This window comes from Lithobates pipiens, unplaced genomic scaffold (genome assembly GCF_037356315.1).
Source record: "Lithobates pipiens isolate NorthernLeopardFrog02 unplaced genomic scaffold, aLitPip1_a1.2 Scaffold_3, whole genome shotgun sequence".
Taxonomy (NCBI): Eukaryota; Metazoa; Chordata; class Amphibia; order Anura; family Ranidae; genus Lithobates; species Lithobates pipiens.
The window spans coordinates 263,878,763-263,902,691 of record NW_027507790.1 but is presented as its reverse complement, the minus strand read 5'-3'; positions in this window follow the sequence as shown (position 1 = coordinate 263,902,691).

Here is a 23,929-nt window from a genome sequence, read left to right as displayed (position 1 = left end):
TGGCAACCCTGTTGCAGATCAGCTTCCATGTATGCGATACACAGAACACGCTTGTCTGATACGTCCCTGTGTGGACCCTATAAAGAGCGGCTGTATGAGGATGTTTTCCAGTAACTGATGTACAGCTTGTTGCTAGGACTATAGGCTATCCATATTTTTAATCACACTGATCGCTGTATTAATGCCAGTGGTCCCAAAAATATGTCAAAATTGTCCGACCTGTCCGCCATAATGTCGCAGTCACAATAAAAATCGCAGATCCCTGCCATTACTGGTAAAAAAAAAATGATTAATAAAAATGCCATAAAACTATTATTTTGTAGACGCAAACCAATCAATATACGCTTATTGTGATTTTTTTTGGAATTAGATCAAACTATACCAGAGCAAATGAAACATAAAATCATAGATTATGTACACCAAACATCAATAGATATGAGAATTAAAGAAATGGACTATAAATTATTAACAAAATGGTATTATGTTCCAACAAAACTTCACAAGATTAATCGCGAGATATCATCGTTATTCTGGGGGGAATGTGGATTGGAGGGTACACATGCCCACATATGGTGGCAGTGGGCAGGATCCTTGGCAATGTTTGTTCCATGCTACTGGGGAGTAGAGGAAGAAATACAAAACGACATTAGTACCATATCTATTAAATGTGGCAAAAGCTCTAATACGAAGACAATGGAAAATAAATAAAGCTTCATCAATTAACCGTCTCACTCCCGCCCGTCGTCATTTGACGTGACGGACTTTGAGCGGGTATATCTGAATGATGCCCGTAGCTACAGACATCATTCAGATATTGCCGTTTTCATCCGGCGATTCCTTACACCATAAGAACAATCATAGCAGCTGTTAAGCCGCTTGATCGTTCTTACAGGAGGCGAGAGGGGACGCCCCCTCCTCACACCACCCTCCGGTGCTTCTACCGACTCACCACAGCGATTGGTGAGTCAGACAGAGGATCTGCTGGCCCCGGATGTTGATCATAGAGATTTCCGGTGGACCAGATGGTCGCCGGAATCTCTATGACCTTTGGAGGCCTGGCGCGATGTTATGATGTCACGCTGACAGTGAGGGAGGAAAGAAAAGCTGATCACTGGCTCATCTTAAAGGGACATTAGTCCTGAAAAGGAAGAGGCAATTATGCCCCATTTATGCCATCTGACAGTGCCCACAAGTGCCACCTATCAATGCCCACAAGTGCCACCTATCAATGCCCACCAGTATTGCCAATCAGTGCCACCTAGAAGTGCTGCCTATCAGTGTAACCGATCAGTAGGGATGAGCTTCGGGTTCAAGTCGAACTCATGTTTGACTCGAACATTGCCTGTTCGCCGGTTCAGCGAATAGTGAACAATTTGGGGTGTTTGCGGCAAATTTGAAAAGCATCGGAACACCCTATACAAGTCTATGGGAGAAATCTAAAGTGCTATTTTTAAGGGTTAAAATGTAAGTTACTGTCCTAAAAAGTGTTTGGGGACCTGGGTCCTGCCCCAGGGGACATGTATCAATGCAAAAAAAAGTTTTTAAAACGGCCGTTTTTTTGAGAGTAGTGATTTTAATAATACTTAAAGTTAAACAATAAAAGTGTAATATTCCTTTAAATTTCATACCTGGGGGATGTCTATAGTATGCATGTAAAGGGGCGCATGTTTCCCGTGCTTAGAACTGTCCCTGCACAAAGTGTCATTTCTGCAGGAAAAAAAGTCATTTAAAATCACTTGCGGCTATAATGAATTGTCGGCTCCCCGTAATACAGAGAACAGTCATTGAAAGTCATTGATAATTTTTTTTTTTTTTAAAGTGTGGGGTTCCCCCAAATTCAATTACCAGGCCCTTCCGGTCTGGTATGGATATTAAGGGGAACCCCGCTTCAAATAAAAAAAAAATGACGTGGGGTTCCCCCTAAATATCCATACCAGACCCTTTATCCGAGCATGCAACCTGGCAGGCCGCAGGAAAAGAGGGGGGGATGAATGTTTTTGCATTATGCAAAAACATTGGGCTAACTTTACTGTTTTGTTTTTTTTAAAGCATAAAACAGTTTTTTTCCCCAAAAAAACACGTTCGAAAAATTGCTGCGCAAATACAGTGCATGATAAAAAGTTGCAACGACCACTATTGTATTCTCTAGGGTCTTTGCTAAAAAAACATATATAATGTTTTGGGGTTCTATGTAACTTTCTAGCAAATAAATGATGATTTTTACATGTAGGAGAGAAATGTCAGAATTGGCCTGGGTGCTCCAGAACTCCTGATGGTGCTCCCTGCATGTTGGGCCTCTGCATGTGGCCACACTGTGTAAAAGTCTCACACATGTGGTATCGCTATACTCAGGAGTAATAGCAGAATGTGTTTTGGGGTGTAATTCGTGATATGCATATGCTGTGTGTGAGAAATAACCTGATAATATGACAATTTTGTGGAAAAAAGAAAAAAAGGAAAAAAAATCTTGATTTTGCAAAGAATTGTAGGAAAAAGTAACAACTTCGAAAAACTCATCATGCCTCTTACTAAATACCTTGGAATGTCCTCTTTCCAAAAAGGGGTCATTTGGGGGTATTTGTACCTTTATAGCATGTTAGGGTCTCAAGAAATGAGATAGGTCGTCAGTCCTTCAGGTGTGATAAATTTTCAGATATTGGCACCATAGATTTTGGACTCTATAACTTTCACAAAGACCAAATAATATCCACCAATTTGTACTGATTTTTACCAAAGATATGTAGTAGTATAAATTTTGGCCAAAATTTATGAAGAAAAATTACTAATCTGCTAAATTTTATAACAGAAACAAAGAAAAATTCATTTTTTTACAGAATTTCCGGTCTTTTTTATTTTATAGCACAAAAAATAAAAAAACCTAGCGGTGATTAAATACCACCAAAAGAAAGCTCTATTTGTGTGAAAAAAAGGGCAAAAATTTCATATGGGTACAGTGTGGGATGACTGAGTAATTGTCATTCAAAATGTGAGAGCACCGAAAGCTGAAAATTGGTCTGGTTATTAAGGGTGTTTAAATGCCCAGTGGTCAAGTGGTTAATAAATGACTTTTTCAAAAGTGTGTTTATCTTTTTTAACATTCTTTTACACTTTCTTTGTGAAATGGTAGGGGTACTTTTGTACCCCCTTACCATTTCAAATGGGGGGGCGTGATCTGGGGGTCCCCTTGTTAAAGGGGGCTTCCAGATTCTGATAAGCCCCCCGCCTGCAGACCCCTACAACCACCGGCCAGGGTTGTGGGGATGAGGCCCTTGTCCTCATCAACATGGGGACAAGGTGCTTTGAGGGGTCTGTGACCCCCAAAGCATCCTCCCAATGTTGAGGGCAAGTGGCCTGGTGCGGTTCAGGAGGGGGGTGCTCTCTTGTCCCCCCTCTTTTCCTGTGGCCTGCCAGGTTGCGTGCTCAGATAAAGGGTCTGGTATGGATTTTTAGGGGGAACTCCACGCCATTTTTTTTTTAATTTGACGTGGGGTTCCCCTTAATATCCATACCAGACCTTAAAGGCCTGGAAATTGAATTTGGGGGAACCCCATGCTTTTTTTTTAATCAATGACTTTCAATGACTTCTCTGTATTATGGGGAGCCGACAATTCATTATAGCCGTGAGTGATTTTAAATTACTTTTTTTCCTGCAGAAATGACACTTTGTGCAGGGACAGTTCTAAGCACAGGAAACAGGCGTCCCTTTACAGGCATACTATACACACCCCCAGGTACGAAATTGAAAGGAATATTACACTTTTATTGTTTCACTTTAAGCATTATTAAAATCAGTGCTCCCGAAAAAACTTCCATTTTTAAAACTTCTTTTTGCATTGATACATGTCCCCTGGGGCAGGACCCAGGTCCCCAAACACTTTTTAGGACAGTAACCTGCATATTACCCTTTAAAATTAGCACTTTAGATTTTGAACGTTCGAGTCCCATAGACTTTAATAGGGCTCTAAAGTTCACACGAAGTTTAGGTCCGTTTGCAGGTTCTGGTGCGAACCGAACCAGGGGGTGTTCGGCTCATCCTTAATGGCCATCACTGCCACCCATCAGTGCCCATCACTGCCACCGATCAGTGCCCAACACTACCACCCATCAGTGCCCATCATTGCCACCCATCAGTGCCCATCACTGCCACCTATTGGTACCCATCAGTGCCGCCTAATCAGCATACATCAATGACGGACAAAAATTACCCGTTTTAAAATTTTATAACAAAATTCAAAAAAAAAAAAATTTGAAATTATTTTTAACAAAAAATAAAAATCGCAGAGGTGATCAAATACCACCAAAAGAAAGCTCTATTTAGGGGAAAAAATGATAATTTGGGTGCAGTGTTGTTTGACCGCGCAATTGTCATTCAAAGTACATCAGCGATGAAAGCTGAAAATTGGTCAGGATAGTAGGGGGGATGAAGAGTCCTGTAAGCAAGTGGTTAAACAAACGGAAGCATATTGGAACTTTATGGGAGAATGAGAGGGTGTGGTTGGGTGGGGATGGGTGGATGGGATTGAGGGGGTTGTTTTCCTTGTGTTTTTTTGTTTTTGTTTTGTTTTTTAGGGTTTTAGGGGATGAGGGATATATTATAAATTTTAAAAAGTCACAATTAGTAATACACATTTCGGGTTAAGATACAATTTGAAGTTTTAGGGTAAGAGGAATACATGGTAAATAGGGTGGACTGCATGAAGTAGAAAAAAAAGGCAAATCCCCCATTGTTTCACCCCTTATGAAATTACCAATTTAAAAATTCATTATAGAAGCACTGAGATAATAGGATTGGGAATTTTGAGGGTGGGTTTTTCTTTTTCAAGTCTTTTACTATCCCCTCCTTCCCCTCCCATCCTTTGTCCCCCTTTCTCCTTTTTTCACCCCTTCATCCCCTTCCACCCCCCACCACCACCACCACCACTGTTTTGCTTCTATATCTTATTTTCATTCTTTTAGGCAGGATTGGTATGGCTCATAGGAGTTGGATGTAGGGAGTGGAAAATAAAGAGTAGAAGTTTACATTTCAGGAATGTTAAATGTCAATGTTAAATGCATAATGCTAATTGTTACATTTTAAATGTAATCTGTTATGTAAATATGTAATGTATATGATTTTATTTTTATAGGATGAATTTTGGAACTTTCCTTTTGAAGCTGAAATTTTCTTTGTTAAATGTTGTCCTTATTTTTTCTTAAAAACAATAAAAAAGAGTTGAAAACAATAATAATAATAATAATAATAATAATAATAATAATAATAATAAAAAAATAAAACTTTTTTATTATTATTATTATTTATTAATAATTTATTCCGTTCCATTTGTTTAAATACATTTTCAGAGAAATTCATATTCGTTATGTTTACTAACATCCAAATTTGAAAGGAAATTGCAATACCTATAATTTAATAGTTAGTTATTAATAGGTAGTTAGTTAATTATTATTCGGAATTTTCAGATTTTCGTTCTTTCAAACCTTCAGATTCTCTTTATTATTTTCAGATTGCCGAATTTACGAATTTTCTAATTTCTGAATTTTCGAATGTACAAATTACGATCATAACGAATGACCCGAAAAAGGAAAAAAATAACAAAAAGTGAGTGAATCGAACACTAACAAATTGTTGTCTACTAGAAGGGAGAACATTTTTTGGGGGGTATTGATGTGTGCTGGGGCATATGGGGAGAGGGGATTTGAGCTAGGGCAATGGGGGGGCAAAAATGTGTGCTTGGAGGGGGAATTTCATTAGAAGGGGTGGATTTATAATGGGAGGAGGGGGAATGTATGCTTAAGGGGTAAGCATGTGGATTAGCGCTTGATTTTTTTGGGGGTGGGGAATTTTTGCTGACACATAATGCTTATAAATCTTGGGGGGGGGGGTGTGCAGTTTGGCGTGTCTGCCCTGGGCTCTAGGTGATCTGGTCCCGGCACTGGTTAGGGGCAACCTAGCTGTATAGAAACATATTCATTGCACAACTCTGAAACTTAATGGAGTCTTTTAAAGTTTGAAAAAAATACTTTCCTCTTGCCCAAGAAAAAGTGTCTTTCCTTTCGTTAACAAAAGAGACTTAAAATGTAAATTGTCAGCACCAGCCATCAAAAGAACCAAAAGTGTGAAAAATATAGGACAGACTGAACTTTTTCTTTGACGATCATTAACACAGCACAGCAGCTCTTAACACATGTTCATTTAAAATTGTGTTTCTATACCTTGAGTGTTGAATTAAATAGAAGCACTTGCAAAAGGTTCCCCTTTGTTCTCAGCCACTGATCCAGCACACCTTACCCTGCTTTTGGTAAATTTTAAAAGCAATCGCTTTAGGAATACAAAATGTGAAACACGACCCAGAAGATTAAACGGTGTATGCAGAAAAGGAGGACGCCAAACAGTAACATTTACTTAAAATAAAAACTAGCTGCTTGGACAAACTATCGGCATTCACCGCTTTAATTGAAACACACAATCCAAAGGTCAAAGTCATGTAAAATTGAAAGGCTCTTTAAAAGACGTCATACAAAACAGGAATGTCTTGAGATTCATTTAGAAATAAATAAGATGAGAAAATGGTATACAAAAAGGCATTTTATTTTTTTACATTTTACTAAAATCTGGGAGGTTGTTCACATTGCAGCCCTTCTAGTGGGTTTTTGGGCTGTTGGCTGACCATTCTGACCCTCGCCAAGAGCACGGCAAATGTTGGGTCTAAAAATGGGTAATGGTTTTAAGCTTGGAATGGAGGTGCAGCTCAGCAATCTGAACACTTGCGCTTTCATTTATCAGCTCCGCTCTTTAGCTCTTTAATCTGTGTTCCCACTCTTTATGCTGGGTTCCCTGCATCCAATTCGCAATAGCAGGAGAATTTTGACCTGCTCTCTATGGAGCCGGTTCACATATCTCCGCTGCGGCTCCAGTGCAAATTTGTTGGCAGTTATGCCAACCCACTAAAATGAATTGAGTAAAAAAGGGGACTGATTCTTCACTTTCGGGTGCGGTGAAGTAATCTGCAGTGCTTTTGCTTCTGCACTGCTTCTGTGAGTCTTTTGATCTGTTTCAGGTCTGAATTCAGCCAAAAATTCAGGCTGAAATCGGACCTGAAACGGCAACAGTAAACGGGGATGCACCGGACTCCTGCTATGAGCCGCATGTGAAGATAGTATAAACCAGCCTAAGGCCCCTTTCACATGGACAATCTGATCAGGTCTAGCCAGTCAGTTTTTTCAGGTGGACCTGATCAGACCCTCCAGTCGCTCAGCGGGCATATCTCCGTCGACACCCGCCGCCATCCGATCCGATCCTGTCCCCCAAAAACAGATTAATGGCCATCCTATTGCCTATCTGTCTAGCAGATCGGATCAGATGCCATCAGATGGAAATAGACAAGTGGTCTGTTTCCATCCGATCGCCCCATAGAGGAGAGCTGTGTCCATGTCTGCTGTGCAGAGCGGACACGGACCTGTTATCCTCCTGCCAATTGGGAATCAGCGGAGAGATCCCCAGCTGAGCAAGCAGATTACACTTCATGGAGGCGCTCGTGTGAAAGGCAACCTTTGTCATTTCTGTTGATAATGTACCACTTGAAGACCAGGCCTTTTCAGGCACTTTTCTTTTACATGTAACAATCAGTATTTTTTGCTAAAAAATGTCTTTGAACCCCTAAACATTATATATTTTTTAAAACAGAAGCTCTACAAAATAAATTGGTGGGTTTTACAATTTGTTATGTCATGTGGTATTTGCAGAGCAGTTTTTCCAAATGTTGGGAATTTTTTTTAATACATTTTTTTTAATTTTAAAGTGATTGTAAAGTCTCGTTTTAAAAACAAAAAACAAAAAAAACATTTCATACTTACCTCCTCTGTGCAGTTCGTTTTGCACAGAGAAGCACGGATCCTCCACTTTTCAGGTCCCTCTTTGCTGCTCCTGGCCCCTTTCTCCTATTGAGTGCCCCCTACAGTACATAGTTAGCCAGGTTGCAAAAAAAGTCCATCTAGTTCAACCAATAAGAAGAAAAAAAAAAACAACCACAAAATCCCATATAAACAATCCTTCACGCACAGTTGATCCAAAGGAAGTCGAAAAACCCCAGTAAAGCATGATCCAATTTGCTCCAGCAGGGGAAGAAATTCCCTCCTGATCCCCCGGGAGGCAATCGGATATTCCCTGCATCAACTTTACCTATAAATGTTAGTACGCAGTTATATTATGTACATTTAGGCAAGAATCCAGCCCTTTTTTAAAGCAATCTATTGAGCTGGCCAGAACCACCTCTGGAGGGAGTCTATTCCACATTTTCACAGCTCTTACTGTGAAGAAACCTTTCCATATTTGGAGATGAAATCTCTTTTCCTCTAGACGTAAAAAGTCCCCCTTTGTCCTCTGTTATGACCTTAAAGTGAATAACTCAACACCAAGTTCACTATATGGACCACTTATGTATTTATACATGTTGATCATATACCCCCTAATCTTCTCTTCTCAAGAGTGAATACAGTTCCTCTAATCTTTCCTCATAGCTGAGCTCCTCCATGCCTCTTATCAGTGTGGTTGCCCTTCTCTGCACTTTCTCCAGTTCCCCAGTATCCTTTTTTAGAACTGGTGCCCAAAACTGAACTGCATATTCCAGATGAGGTCTTACTAATGATTTGAACAGGGGCAAAATGATAGTCCATACCTCTCTTAATACAAGATAGGACTTTGCTCACTTTGGAAACCACAGCTTGCATTATTAAGCTTATGATCTACCAAAACTCCCAGATCCTTCCCCACTATGGATCCCCCCAGTTGTACTCCCCCTAGTATGTATGATGTATGCATATTCTTAGCCCACAAGTGCATAATTTTACATTAAACCTCATTTGCCACCTACTTGTCCAATTAGACAGAGCACTTAGGTCGGCTTGTAAATTGGAGACATCCTGTAAGGATGTTATTCCACTGCATAGCTTGGTGTCATCTGAAAAGACAGAAATGGTACTTTTAATCTCAGACTCTTTACCATTTATAAAGATATTAAAAAGTAAGGGTCCAGGCACTGAACCTTGGGGTACACCACTGATAACCTTAGACCATTCAGAGTAAGAATCATTAACCACTACTCTCTGAATTTGTTTTTTGTTTTTTTTAGCCAGTTTTCTATCCATTTACAAAGTGTAAGGAAAGACAAGTTAAGGTTTTTTTTTTTCACAGGTCAAACATGACACGACTTTATTATATTAGCAGGTTCAATGCCTTCTGCTACACTGTTCTTTACAGTAACACATGACTATAATACCAGAATGTTGTTTTTCATGTCTGCTTAATGTGTTTCCATTTGTGTACCATCCCTAGAAAGGGAACTTTAGCTGTTTCCATCATACAGAAATGATTATGAATTTCAAATGTGATAAACACTGGTCTGATTCACATTGTGATGTCTGGAGTGATTAACCTTTACCATGTCAAGGTGTTCCTACCGACACATTTACATTAATTAGCATAGTCATTATCATGGCATATGTAATGGAGTAGCAGTGTACAGTCATGTGCATTTAAAGTATTCTCAGTGTAACGATTCCATTCCTAGAAAAAAAAAAATATTTAATATGTACTATCATACTAATAATGAATGAAGGAAATGCAATGTTATATACAGAAGGAATGAATTGAAAAGATGTAGGTAGAAAGGAAGGAAATAAACAATTCTTATCCCTACATGACTCGTGGCGCACCTTACACCCCAATGATAAAGACTTTACTTTCTACTCCGCGCCTCATGCTAGATACTCCAGACTTGACTATCTATTTCTCTCCCAAGATGACCTGACCATGTTAAAAGCCGCCACCATCGAACCACTCTACATATCAGACCATCACCCAATCTCGTTGACCCTTGAGCTTCCCGAAAGGAGAATCTCCACGAAAACTTGGCGTCTAGATGCCTCCCTACTTACCTCTGAAACTGATCTAACCTGCATTCGCACTAGTCTTTCCGATTACTTTAGGGAAAACGACACTCCAGACGTGTCTTCTACTGCAATCTGGGAAGCACATAAATGCACCATTCGTGGAAAATTCCTCGAACTAGCGGCCATTAGGAAAAAAGCTCACCAATTCAGACTAACAGAACTAGCAAACACTATTAAGCGGCTAGAACGCACGCATAAACAATCACGAGCCCTGGACACCCTCCAGGAGTTAGTAGAGTCGAGAAAGCAGTTCCTTGATCTTCTCAACCGCAATATTCGACGCAAATTCGTCCTCACCCAAAAACTATTCTACGAACATGGAAACAAATGCGGTAAGCTCTTAGCTAGAGCCATCCATGCCAAAAAAGTCACCACAAACGTCCACTCCATTAATGACCATTTGGACACTTCACACACGTCTACGTCAGACATAGCGGAACAGTTTGAACATTATTACAAGGGACTTTATAACTTACCCCAACAGCCCACTTCCTCTAGAACCCATCTACACAGAGAGCAATTGATCTCTCAATTCCTCACTGATCACTACCCGATCACACTATCTAGAGACACCTTACAATCCTTAGATACCCCTATCTCCAAAGAAGAACTTACCCTGGCAATAAAGCAGCTGAAACCGGGTAAGAGCCCAGGCCCGGACGGCTTATCAGCCCCATATTATAAAACTTTTGCTGATACTTTATCTGCCCCATTCCTGAAAGCATTTAATTCCCTCTCGGCCACCCCAACCCCATTCCACAGGCTACTCGAAGCCCACATAGCGGTCATCCCGAAACAGGGTAAGGATCCCACCTCCGTCACCAGCTACAGACCAATCTCACTGCTTAACGTGGACTTGAAACTATTTGCAAAAGTCTTGGCAAATAGGCTCATACCTCTACTCCCTCTGACAATAGGCAAATATCAAGTGGGATTTGTCCCTGGCAGAGAGGCCAGGGACAACACCATAAAGGCTATCCATATAAATCATTGGCTTTCCACACACAAGAAAAAAAGGTTTTTTCCTCTCCCTAGACGCAGAAAAAGCGTTTGACAGGTTGGCCTGGGATTACTTAGGAGCGGTCTTACGCCACTTGGGTCTACCAGACAGATTCTATAACCTGATCATGGCTCTCTATACAACTCCCTCTGCCAGGATCAGAGTTAACGGCCACCTCTCAGACGCCTTCCCCATTAGAAATGGAACTAGACAGGGATGCCCGCTTTCCCCGATTCTTTTCATCCTCACCCTTGAACCCCTCCTGAGGCGCATCCAAACAAATGAAAACATAAAGGGCATACAGATAGCAGACAAGATCTACAAAATAGCTGCATTCGCAGATGACATCCTCCTGTTTCTAGATGACCCCCTCACCTCCATCCCCAACCTTCTGAAAGATTTCGAACTCTTCGGCCGCCTATCTAACCTGAAAATCTATTTCTCCAAGTCTACTGCTCTCAATGTTTCCCTCCCGACGGAATTGGTCACGCTATGTCAAAACAACTTTCCCTTTCCTTGGAAACACGACAACATAACATACCTAGGAATCCAACTCCCCTCCCGCCTCACAGACCTATACACAAAGAACTTTATCCCACTCCTCCGTACAATTAAAGAGGACCTCCACAAATGGGACAAGCCGCAATTTTCTTGGTTTGGTCGTGCCGCCATCCTCAAGATGAACATTTTACCTCGAGTCCTCTATCTTCTCCAAGCCATCCCTATCAAAATCCCACCTTCCTTTTTCCTATGTATTAAAAGCGCATCTAGATGTTTTCTTTGGCGTAATAAACACCCGAGAATTAGTTTAGCTCAGCTTGTCAAACCCAGGGAGCAGGGGGGCATTGGCCTCCCGGACCTCCGCGATTATGCATACGCTTGCCACTTAAGTAGAATAGTTGACTGGTCAATACATGATAAAACTAAGGACTGGGTGGAGCTGGAGGATGCGCTCTCCCACATTCCAATTAAGTTCACACCATGGATCCCCCCCTCCCATATACCCAAGACCCTAAAAGATCACCCTATCATAGGTACCACACTGCACATCTTCAGAGATGTTTGTAAAAAATCCCACATTTCTTCCAATCCGGGCCCTCTAACCCCGCTGCGACTTAACCCCGCTTTCACTCCCGGCATGTCTAACCACTTCCTTACTCGTATTTGGCCACACCATGACGTTCTCGCACATCAATTCTACAAGGACGGTGCCCTTCTTGACTACGATGCCCTCCCGACCAGCCCGACCGGAGCCCGCGTGCCCCTCTGGACTTACTTTCAGATCCGACACTTTCTTAAAGCGACAAACCGAACAGAGGAGATCTCGAGACACTTGACCCCTTTCGAAAAGCTTTTGTCACGATCGTCCTGGCGCCTCGTTTGCGCACGAGAGACTTACCCATAGAAGTTCGTTGTCAAGGACCCGTCGTGCTCCGTTAACGCGCGCTAGAGCGATCGGACGCACTCGCGTCGCCTTGAACGAACGCACGCGTGCACGTGGGGGCATGAACGGGCGCACGTCCACTCGCGCACGCTGACTCGTCGTGCGACCGTTTGGCGCCCTACAGTCTTCTTAAGGCACTTGCTCCCTTCCACTCGTGCTGACCAGTCTACAGCGCGTTCGGAGATCCTACTACCCTATACCTGTATCTGCTACCTTAGTTCCTGTTACCCGGCTTGACCTTGACCCTGATCCGTTGCTGCCTGCCTACGACCTCCTGCTTGTCTGACTACGCCTCTGCCTCATCCCTCTTGTACCACGTTGACCGCTACCTGCTGACCCGGCTTGTACCCGACTCCGCTGTTCCTACCTACCTGGTTGGATATCCTGTGACTGCTGTACCCGCTGACGTCCGTCTGCCAGCCAGTCTACCACTTGTGCCTGCCTACACCAGTCTCTTGTCTTCAGCTTCATCTGCTCGCTGTTGGTGTCCTGCTGCCCATCCGGACCAGCATCTACCCGCCAGGCACTTGTGCCCCCTGAACTGTTGAGCTTCTGTTACCATCTCCAGGGGTTCTTTAGCCAGGGGCTACGAGGGGCCGCTTCCTGCATTCCGGGCTCGCCTACTAGGTACGTGACAGTACTGGTCAGCCATGTCCGAGCCTGCGCAGGGAGCCTCCCCCATGGACGAACTGTGCCGCCATTTGGCCGGCCTTACCCAGGCAGTAAAGAGCCTACAGGAAGGCTACGGCAGACTGGAAGAGCAAGTCCAAGCACTATCTGCTTCTCCGCCCGTTGTTCCAGGGGGCCACACCCCGCCTTCAGTGGTGATGATGCCACCTGAACCCAGAGTACCAACCCCCGAGCGGTTCACTGGCGACCGGAACAAGTTTAGAGCCTTCCGTAACTCTTGTGAGCTCTACTTCGCCCTGCAACCGAGGACCTTCTCCCTCGAGGCGACCAAGGTGGGGTTCGTTATCTCCCTCCTAACGAGCGAACCCCAAGCCTGGGCACATCGCCTACTGGAACGCAAGGATCCATCCTTAGACACCTTAGACACCTTCTTTATGGCCATGTCAAGACTCTATGAGGATCCCCAACTTGCAGCAACTGCAGAGGCAGCCCTACACGTTCTGCAGCAAGGTCGCAGGCCTGTGGAGGACTACGTGTCGGAGTTCCGTCGGTGGAGCGCTGACACGGACTGGAACAACGCCGCCCTGCGATATCAGTTCCGCATGGGCCTGTCCGAGCCTTTGAAGGATGAGTTGGCACGTGTTGGCATCCCCGAAACCCTGGAGGGCCTGATAGACATTTCCGTTCAAATTGATAGGCGCTTGAGGGAACGCCGCCAAGAACGTTCCTCTTCAGCCGCACGCCCTGTCTGGATGTTGCCACGGGTACCTAGTTCCGCTCACCCAGCTCCTTCAGTTCCTGCCACAGCCACGCTGGATCCCCCAGAACCGATGCAGCTAGGGCTACTCCGTCCATCACTGACCCCAGAGGAACGCCAACGACGCCGGGTCAACAACCTCTGTATGTACTGTGGAGAATCAGGACACTTTGTTCGCTCCTGCCCAGCCAAGATACGTAAGTGCCTACCTGTTCCACCTGTTCCTTCGTCAGTGCTGTCTGAAAACTCCTCTCACCTGGCTGTTCCTGTTCTCTTGCAGCTTCCAGGAAGGACTATTTCAACCCACGCAGTTATTGATTCGGGGGCATGCAGTGGGTTTATGGACATATCCTTTGCCCTGAAGAACAAGATTCCCCTTAGACCGAGAGAGAAGGGACTCTCGGTATACCTGGCCGATGGGTCCGCTCTAGAATCAGGACCGGTGACTCAGGAGACTAGTCCCCTCTCTGCTGTCATCGCCGGGACCCACCAAGAATTTCTGTGCCTAGACGTCATCAAATCTCCCCTGTTCCCCATCATTCTAGGCATGCCTTGGTTGAAGGCACATAATCCACGTATCAACTGGGCCACCGGAAAGATTGAATTCCCTTCGGACTACTGCCTCCAGCATTGCTACCCAGCAATTAACGGGGACTCTCCGGCCCTCCTCTGTTTGGAAGCAGATGATGACACCCGGCAAGCTGTGCCTAGAGAATATCACGACTTCCTAGACGTGTTCAGTAAAAAAGGGGCTGAAACCCTACCACCTCATAGGACCTATGACTGCCCTATCGAACTACTCCCGGGGGCCGAGATTCCCTTTGGAAGAATTTTCCCTCTGTCTGAATCGGAACTTAGCACTCTGAAAACCTACCTGGATGAAAATCTTGAAAAGGGATTTATCCGGCCCTCTACTTCCCCAGCTGGAGCGGGGATTTTCTTTGTGGAAAAAAAAGACCACTCTCTACGGCCATGTGTGGACTATCGGGCGTTGAACAAAATCACGATCAAGAATCGCTACCCTTTGCCATTGGTTCCCGAACTGTTTCAGAGACTAGGATCCGCTAAAATATTCTCTAAGCTGGATCTTCGGGGGGCTTACAACCTCGTCCGCATTAGGAAAGGGGACGAGTAGAAGACTGCCTTTCGTACCCGTTTCGGGCACTTTGAATATCGAGTGATGCCGTTCGGGCTGTGTAACGCTCCTGCCACGTTCCAGCACTTTGTCAATGACATTTTTAGGGATTACCTTGACCTGTTTGTAATTGTCTACCTTGATGACATTCTGATTTTCTCCCCCTCTCTAACAGATCACCGGGTACACGTTAAAAAGGTCCTGACCCGTCTCCGTCTTCACGGTCTATACGCTAAGCCCGAGAAATGTGTTTTCGAACAATCGAGCATCCAGTTCCTCGGCCTGATTATCTCGGTAAAGGGAATTGAGATGGATCCCCAGAAAATCTCCGCAATTCAGGACTGGCCTGCCCCCTCCGATAAGAAAGGAGTTCAGCGATTTGTGGGGTTTGCGAACTTCTACCGCAAGTTCATTAAGGGCTTCTCTGCAATTATCGCCCCCATCACCGGACTAACGAAGCAGTCTCGGAAGTTTCATTGGACTCCTGAGGCACAAGAGGCCTTTAAAACCCTAAAAGATTTGTTCATATCCGCTTCTGTCCTGAAACATCCCAATCCTGCTCTTCCATACATCCTCGAGGTCGACGCTTCAGAGATTGCAGTAGGAGCGATACTTTCCCAGAGGCAGGGGGCCAAGTCCTTACTCCACCCAGTTGCCTTTTTTTCCCGTAAGTTGTCGGAGGCGGAGAGAAACTACGACGTCGGGGATCGTGAGTTACTGGCGATAAAATCCGCACTCGAAGAGTGGCGCTACCTGCTGGAGGGAGCCACCCACCCGATCCTGGTCTATACGGACCACAAAAATTTGGAGTACCTGAAAACCGCAAAGAGATTGAGGCCCCGTCAAGCCAGGTGGGCACTCTTCTTCTCCAGATTTTCATTTCACATTACCTACCGTCCCGGATCCAAGAATACCAAACCAGACGCTCTCTCCCGCATGTACAACCAATCGGAAAGCTCGCCATCCACAGATACTATCCTCTCTACGGGGAACTTCCTTCTGCTCCAGGGGGATGTGCTTTCCCAAATTAAGCAGGCTTCCGTAGGCCTAACACCTCCACCCGGTATCCCGTTGTCCTCCAGCGATGACCTTTTGTGGCATGGGAATCAGATCTTTGTTCCCCAAGAAGTTCGGACCCCAGTCCTGGCCGCCTGTCACGATCACCCACTGGCCGGCCACTTTGGGGTATTCAAGACTCTGGAACTACTCCAACGCACATTCTGGTGGCCTCGCATGAAGGACGACTGTAAGAGGTACGTGGAAACCTGTGTCATCTGCACCCGAAGCAAAGGCAGCAAGTCAAGAGCCTGGGGCCTGCTAAGACCGCTGCCTGTTCCTGATAGACCATGGAGGATGATCTCCATGGATTTCATCGTTGAACTCCCCCCGTCAGAGAACTATTCTACGATTTTCGTTATAGTCGATAGACTTACCAAAATGGCTCACTTCCTGCCCATGAAGGGCACTCCCTCAGCTACAGAGACAGCCAACACCTTTATCAAAGAAATCGTAAGACTCCACGGCATTCCCGTTAACATCACATCAGACAGGGGGGTGCAATTCACCTCGAGATTTTGGAGAGCGCTCTGCGGAGCCTTAAAGATCGATCTTTGTCTGTCCTCAGCCTACCATCCACAGACCAACGGCCAGACTGAGAGGACGAACCAGACCCTGGAGCAGTACCTCCGTTGTTTCTCCTCCTTCTCCCAGGACGACTGGGCCTCTCTCCTGCCTATGGCCGAATTCGCCTACAACAACACGGTCCACTCTGCCACCAAACAGTCCCCCTTCTACGCGAACTTCGGCTTCCACCCAGTATTCTTGCCTGGCACCTTCCCTGAATGTTCGGTACCAGCAGTACAGGATCGTCTTAACTTCCTTGAATCAAACAACAAGCTTCTACAAGAGACCCTGACCAAGTCCCAAGAGCACAACAAGGAAGTTTTTGACAGGAAAAGGAGGGGGGAGCTGGATCTCAAGATTGGGGACCAGGTCTGGTTGTCTACCTTGAACCTCAGATTGTCCTGCCCCTCTAAGAAGTTGGGTCCGAAATTTGTGGGCCCCTTTCCGATCAAAAGGAAACTGAATAACGTGGCTTTCGAACTTAAGCTTCCCGAGTCCTTCCGGATCCATCCAGTTTTTCACGTGTCACTACTCAAACCCGCAGTCCCGGACCCCTTCGTTGACAGGATGACCGGCCCTCCAGAACCCGTGATGATCAATGGAGAAATTGAATTTGAGATCGAATCCATACTGGATTGCAGGAAAAGGCAAAACCAGACCCAATTTCTGGTCAAGTGGAAAGGGTACGGCCCGGAGGAGAATTCCTGGGAGCCAGAATCTAATATTCATGCTAAAAGACTCATCCGTGCCTTTAAGAACTCCCATCCGAGTAAGATGGCTCGGTTGGGCATCCGGAGGCTGCCCTTTGGGGGGGGGCAGTGTCACGATCGTCCTGGCGCCTCGTTTGCGCACGAGAGACTTACCCATAGAAGTTCGTTGTCAAGGACCCGTCGTGCTCCGTTAACGCGCGCTAGAGCGATCGGACGCACTCGCGTCGCCTTGAACGAACGCACGCGTGCACGTGGGGGCATGAACGGGCGCACGTCCACTCGCGCACGCTGACTCGTCGTGCGACCGTTTGGCGCCCTACAGTCTTCTTAAGGCACTTGCTCCCTTCCACTCGTGCTGACCAGTCTACAGCGCGTTCGGAGATCCTACTACCCTATACCTGTATCTGCTACCTTAGTTCCTGTTACCCGGCTTGACCTTGACCCTGATCCGTTGCTGCCTGCCTACGACCTCCTGCTTGTCTGACTACGCCTCTGCCTCATCCCTCTTGTACCACGTTGACCGCTACCTGCTGACCCGGCTTGTACCCGACTCCGCTGTTCCTACCTACCTGGTTGGATATCCTGTGACTGCTGTACCCGCTGACGTCCGTCTGCCAGCCAGTCTACCACTTGTGCCTGCCTACACCAGTCTCTTGTCTTCAGCTTCATCTGCTCGCTGTTGGTGTCCTGCTGCCCATCCGGACCAGCATCTACCCGCCAGGCACTTGTGCCCCCTGAACTGTTGAGCTTCTGTTACCATCTCCAGGGGTTCTTTAGCCAGGGGCTACGAGGGGCCGCTTCCTGCATTCCGGGCTCGCCTACTAGGTACGTGACAGCTTTGCTCTCAATCTACGCCACAGCAGCATCTTATTTCACACACACACTCATTGCTACTCACGCCAAGCTCCTCGAAAGACGGTAAAGCTTGCCCCTCTTGGGAAAGAGACCTACACATTTCTTTTTCAGATGCAGAGTGGGAAAAAATCCTTGTTATCGCCCATAAGGGATCCCTTAACGTTCGCATCCAAGAGATTAACTATAAAATTATCCACAGATGGTACCGCACCCCGGACCGGCTACATAAATTCAACGCTGACGTACCAGATACTTGCTGGAGATGTAGAACTAGTCAGGGAACCTTCTTCCACATCTGGTGGTCATGCCCTAACATTCAAACTTTTTGGGCTCAGGTACATGAGATCACCTCTCAAATTACCGACCGCCCCCTAGCATTTACCCCGGCCCAGCTTCTCCTACACCACTCCCCCACACCTGCCCACTTATACCGAAAGTCGCTGACTATCTGTCTGCTTAACGCGGCCAAACTCTGCCTACCCACCCATTGGGGCTCCTCTGATGTTCCTGCCATATCTGAGTGGTTCTCTAGAGTAGACAAAATGGCTGAAATGGAGGAACTTATCCAAATTGCAAAAGACACCCCTCATAAATTCGCCCGAACTTGGGATAAATGGACACAGTTCAAATCTTCAGAAAGATACAGAGTCCTCACGGGGTTGACCCCCCCTAACCCTTCAAATTAAGAACAGAACCCTTGAGATTCTTGTCTCTGGACGCGTCACTATTTAAAAGCCCCACCCGCCCTCATAAAAATATTGAAGACGGTAACCGGTTCCTGAAAACAAACGATACCCCACACAGCACCACCTCGACTCATGCGCTGGAGTTCACACGTCTGAGAGGGGGCAATCGCCACACCCTCTGGGTGACCGCGGTGGAGGCCGAAGAGTCCCTCTCTTATCTATCTCCCTTCTCCCACTTTTCCTTCTTCTCCCTTCTCTCTCTCCTTTTTTCGGCTTCTCTTTTCCTCATCTCCTTCCCCCCCACTTACCCAAAACTCCCTTACCCTTCCCTGCCCATCCCCTTCCTACCCCCCCCCTCCTCCCCTTCCCTCCTGGTACTCCCCCCCTACTCAACCTACTTTTCTCCCCTTTTGTCCCTGACGGACTTGGTTCTTCTAGACCCGCGACACCTGACAGCTCCTACGGTACGCCACATACTCCAAGCTCGTTTCCCTGCTCCGTGTGCCAGGGAAACACCGTCTCCGGATGAGATGACTACTTACACGCTTACAGAAATCCGTGACACCACAAACATAAGCTAACATCCCCCTACTGCCCCATGATGGGCCCCTGAGGAGTCCCCCCTTAGTCATTAATATGTTTTATTATGTTCAAAGGTTGTTATGATTCCAGGGATTCTCCCTCTATGCCACGGATTCCGCTATGTGGATTGCTGTTCATGATTGTACTTTGAGTATGTTACTTCTATGTCAAAAGATCTGGAATTACCTTGTTCGTCGTTACATGCAATCTGTTCGCAACATGTACTGTTACTATTCATTTCTTTTTGAAAAAAAAAAAATCTTTATGGAAAAAAAAAAAAGGGAAATAAGCAAGCTAGGGGCAAAGAATAGAGGAAATAAAATAAGAAAATAACGTAGGGAGAAAGAAAAGGTGTAAGTCTAAGGAAGGAAGTCAGGAAGGAATGAAAGAAGGAAGGCAGACAAGACATGAGAAAGGAAGGAAGGAACAAAAGAAGGAAGGCAAGACGTGACAAAGGAAGGAAGCAATGAAAGAAGGAAGGCAAGATGAAAGGAAGGAAGAAAGAAAGAAAGAAAGAAAGAAAGAAAGGAAGGAAGGAAGGAAGGAAGGAAGGAAGGAAGGAAGGAAGGAAGGAAAGAAAGAAAGAAAGGAAGGAAGGAAGGAAGGAAGGAAGGAAGGAAGGAAGGAAGGAAGAAAGGAAGAGGAAGAAAGAAAGGAAGGAAGGAAGGAAGGAAGGAAGGAAGGAAGGAAGGAGATAATGGAAGACAAAAAGTGAGGAGGAAAGAAGTAAGGAAGAAAAAAAAAGGAAGAAAAGGAGACAAGAAGTGATGAAGAAAGAAAGGAATAAAGGGAGAAAGAAGAAGGAAGGAAGAAAGGAAGGAAGACCAGACACAAGAAAATGAAAAAAAAAAGAAAGTGAGGAAGAAGTGAGGGAGAAACAATGGAAGGAAGGAAGACAATAAGCGAGGAAGAAAGAAAAGACAGAAGACAAATTGTGAGGGAGAAAAGAAGGAAAGAAGGAAGACTGGGAGACAACAACTGAGGAAGAAATAAAGGAAGAAAGGCAGACAAGAGGTAAGGAAGGAAGGAAGACAAGAAGCGATAAAGTAAAAAGAAAAGGACAGGATAAAGAAGTAAGGGAGAAGGTAAGGAGGGATTATTTTTTATTATTATTATTATTATTCTTTTTTTATACTACAGTAGTACAGAGTCCCACTACTACAAAACATAACGTGGTTATATTAAAAACAAGAGAGAGTCACCTTAAATAAAATTGCCCAAAGTTTTATTTAATCTGCCTTTGTCTGTATAAATCAATAATAATAAAAATACAACTATGAATTATGTTGTCTGACATCAGATGCTATTAGAAAAATGCATGTCATAGAGTACCTGAACACAATGTTTATAGTCTCTTGGACATAAGGGAGCTTATTACTTTTTTTTGTTAGGACAGCAGACAGTGGATAGGACCTCTGCATACTAAGCTATTATAGTGGATGATACCCAGAGCCATTAGCAGGATGGAAAGATGTAGTCAGGAATTGCAGGAAAGGTAAGGCCAAGTGCAGTTCAAGCAAGGTCAGAACCTTTAGAGTTCTAGAGAGTCTAACATGTTGGAGATGAATGGTAGATGGGCACAGAAAGGTCAAGAGCAAAAGGGTAGTAGGACCTTTCTTCTCAAATGAATTGGGTGTTTCATTTAGGATGGCACAGGAAACTGTAGTTGTAATGGCTTTTCAATGAGCACATTGGCATGACTCCAATTCAGCGTTAACATTGCTGCTTTATTTATCTACTCCTTCACAGAGAATACAGTTTAAACTTTAAACTCTTACCTACAAAGCTTCCCAACATGGTCCCTAATACATTTCCTTGCTATAGGTCATCTACCTATATGAAGCACAAGCTTCTTCTCTACAATAATTCAGTCATCATCTTAGCGCAGACTTTTTTCAATCATGCCTGAGGTGCCTTCTGGGTTCTTCAGGGGTGCCATAATAAAATGCCTAAAAATTGCCCCAAATTAACCAAAAAATCTCAAATCAAGCACTCCTTATTTGCCAGACAAAGCCACTTTTTTTTTTACTCTGCAGCATTACAACCTTGGGCATGGTGCAAACAAGCTGTCGGCATCCTAACAATGGACTATGTCATCGGTTGATAAGGAAGATGTCAGGAACCTGAAGATGTCCTATTTTGCTCCTCCCTGCTCCTCTCCATTAGCACTAGGGTCATGGTAGCTGAATGAGGAAGAGAAACTGGGAGAAAAGGGAGAAGAGAAACGCTGAAATACTAATCAGTACCAGTGTGCAAAGGTATATCTGCTCTTTAAATATAAATCATCTCCAATGTTGTTTATCCTACATGTGTTGATGTTGCTGCATTATGTAAGACCATTATGCCGCGTACATCTGATCGGAATTTTCGGCCTGCAAAAGACCGATGAGAGTTTATCATCAGGAAATGCGACCATGTGTACGCTCCAACGGACTTTTGCTGGCTGAATTCCAGCCAGCAAAAGATTGAATGCATGTTCCTATCCGAAAATGCTATCATTTGTGGCAATTCCAACGCACAAAAAACCCACACATGCTCAGAATCAACTACAAGACAGAGGCTATTGACTATTGAACTTCCTTTTTCTAGTCCTGCCCTACGTGTTGTACGTCACCGCGTTCTAAACGGTCGGAAGTTGGTGTGATCGTGTGTACGCACGACGGTTTCAGTGGAACTCTGTCGGAAAAACCTTTGGGGTTTATTCTGATGGAAAAAACGATCGTGTGTACATGGCATTAGATTCATTTTTACATTTTAGAATGGGGTGTCTTGAGACTTTAGATCATTTTAAATTGTGCTTTGAATAAAAAAAGTTGATAAGCACTGCCTTACAGCAGGGGTCTTCAAACTTTATACACAAAGGGCCAGTTCACCGTCCTTCAGATTTTAGAGGGGGTGGACTGTGGCCAGTGGGAGCAGAAAATGCCCCAACATCAGTGGGAGTAAACAATGGGGGTCATTTACTGTAGTGAAGCATGCTAATTACCACAAATTAGTGCTAATTAGCGGTAATCATGCTAATTAGCGCTAAAATAGTATTGTCTATAGAGCTGGTGAACAAATACTCCCAAAATCTAATTTACTATAGCTCCCAGAAAACAAATAGCGCCCAAACCCTTACTCTGTTAGAACCTGGAGTAGTTCACATGGAAATGTTGTTTAGAGTATGGTATGATTGCCTAGATGGTACTAAAATATGCAGTATATTGTTTAAAGATAATCTACTTTTAAACTGTGTGAAAAAGTGATTTCTTCACTGAAATATCTTTAAAAGTCTGAGAAGAGATACATTTCCCATCTCTGTACAACTAGGTGCCAGCCCAACTGAGTATGCTCAGAAGACAAACTAGTCCCATTTTAACTCCCAAGGCTTTTTTACAAGTATAGTAAATACCAAAATGTGTGCTGGGCTAAAACGCATTTTTGAGAGTGAAAATCTGCGCTATATAGTCCAATGCGTTTTTCAGTCATTTATTATAATGGTACAATTGTAACTTGCTACATAAATACTTTTAATGTTGAGATGAAATGTATCTTCCCCTGAAATAAATTTTACTTGCAACAATGTTGTTTCTTCTTCATCTATTTTGTTTTTAAGAATGCTAGAATATGGAATGTTTTCATGTTTTGTTAAAATATAGTGTTCTCTGTCACTTAACTCTCCATCTCACAAAAATCTTTACCCAAACTCACACAGGTGTCTTTACTAACCACAAACAATACCATTGCCAATGCACTTTAGTTTGGCCGATTCTATTATATTAACTCTTCAAATGCATGCAATGGTATGTAAGTATTCAATAATATTATGGAGGGAAATTCCAAAAATCACACGCATTTTTGTGTTTGTTTATTTTAATTCGCTTGTTCACTGAAAAAATGAACACAGCTGGTGGATGGCAGGTTGGCTGGGATTTGAACTCATACCTTGAGTGTTGTGGAGACATCTGAGCAGTACTTAGCACAATGGCTGAGCAAGCCATTGTGCTAAGTACACTGAGGCCTGCATAATAGTGTAGTATTATTAAAGAATGAACATAAATAATTACCGCTTTATAGTTACCTAAATAAAAATGAAAAATAAAAAACAAGAAAAAAACAACATACGACAAATAGCTAACCTAAATGTTCAATACATGTAACTTTACAGAATAGCAGACATTACTCTGTAATAATCATTCATAACTGCATTTATTAGCAAAAGAAGGAAAAAAAACTTGGAATACTAATTGCAATATACATCAATAGACGCACACAAGGCAGAGCAAATCTCACATCTTTTTTTTTTTCTTTTACATACATGGATTGTGGTTGCAGTGCAGTGCAGGAATGGTGTCTCTTATTAGCAGGAGGAATAGAGACCCAAAGGCTGAATAAAGGAAAGCAAAGGGCCACAGCCAGCCCTCGGGCTGCAGTATGGAGACCACTGCCTTAGAGCATTCTGCAGAGTTTGTAATTCACAAACTTTGCACAGAACTCCATTTAATTGTATGGGGGTGGGTGAATCTTGTTATACCATTCTGGCCATTTGTAGTACTAATAAGCAAGCTATTGCCAGTCAA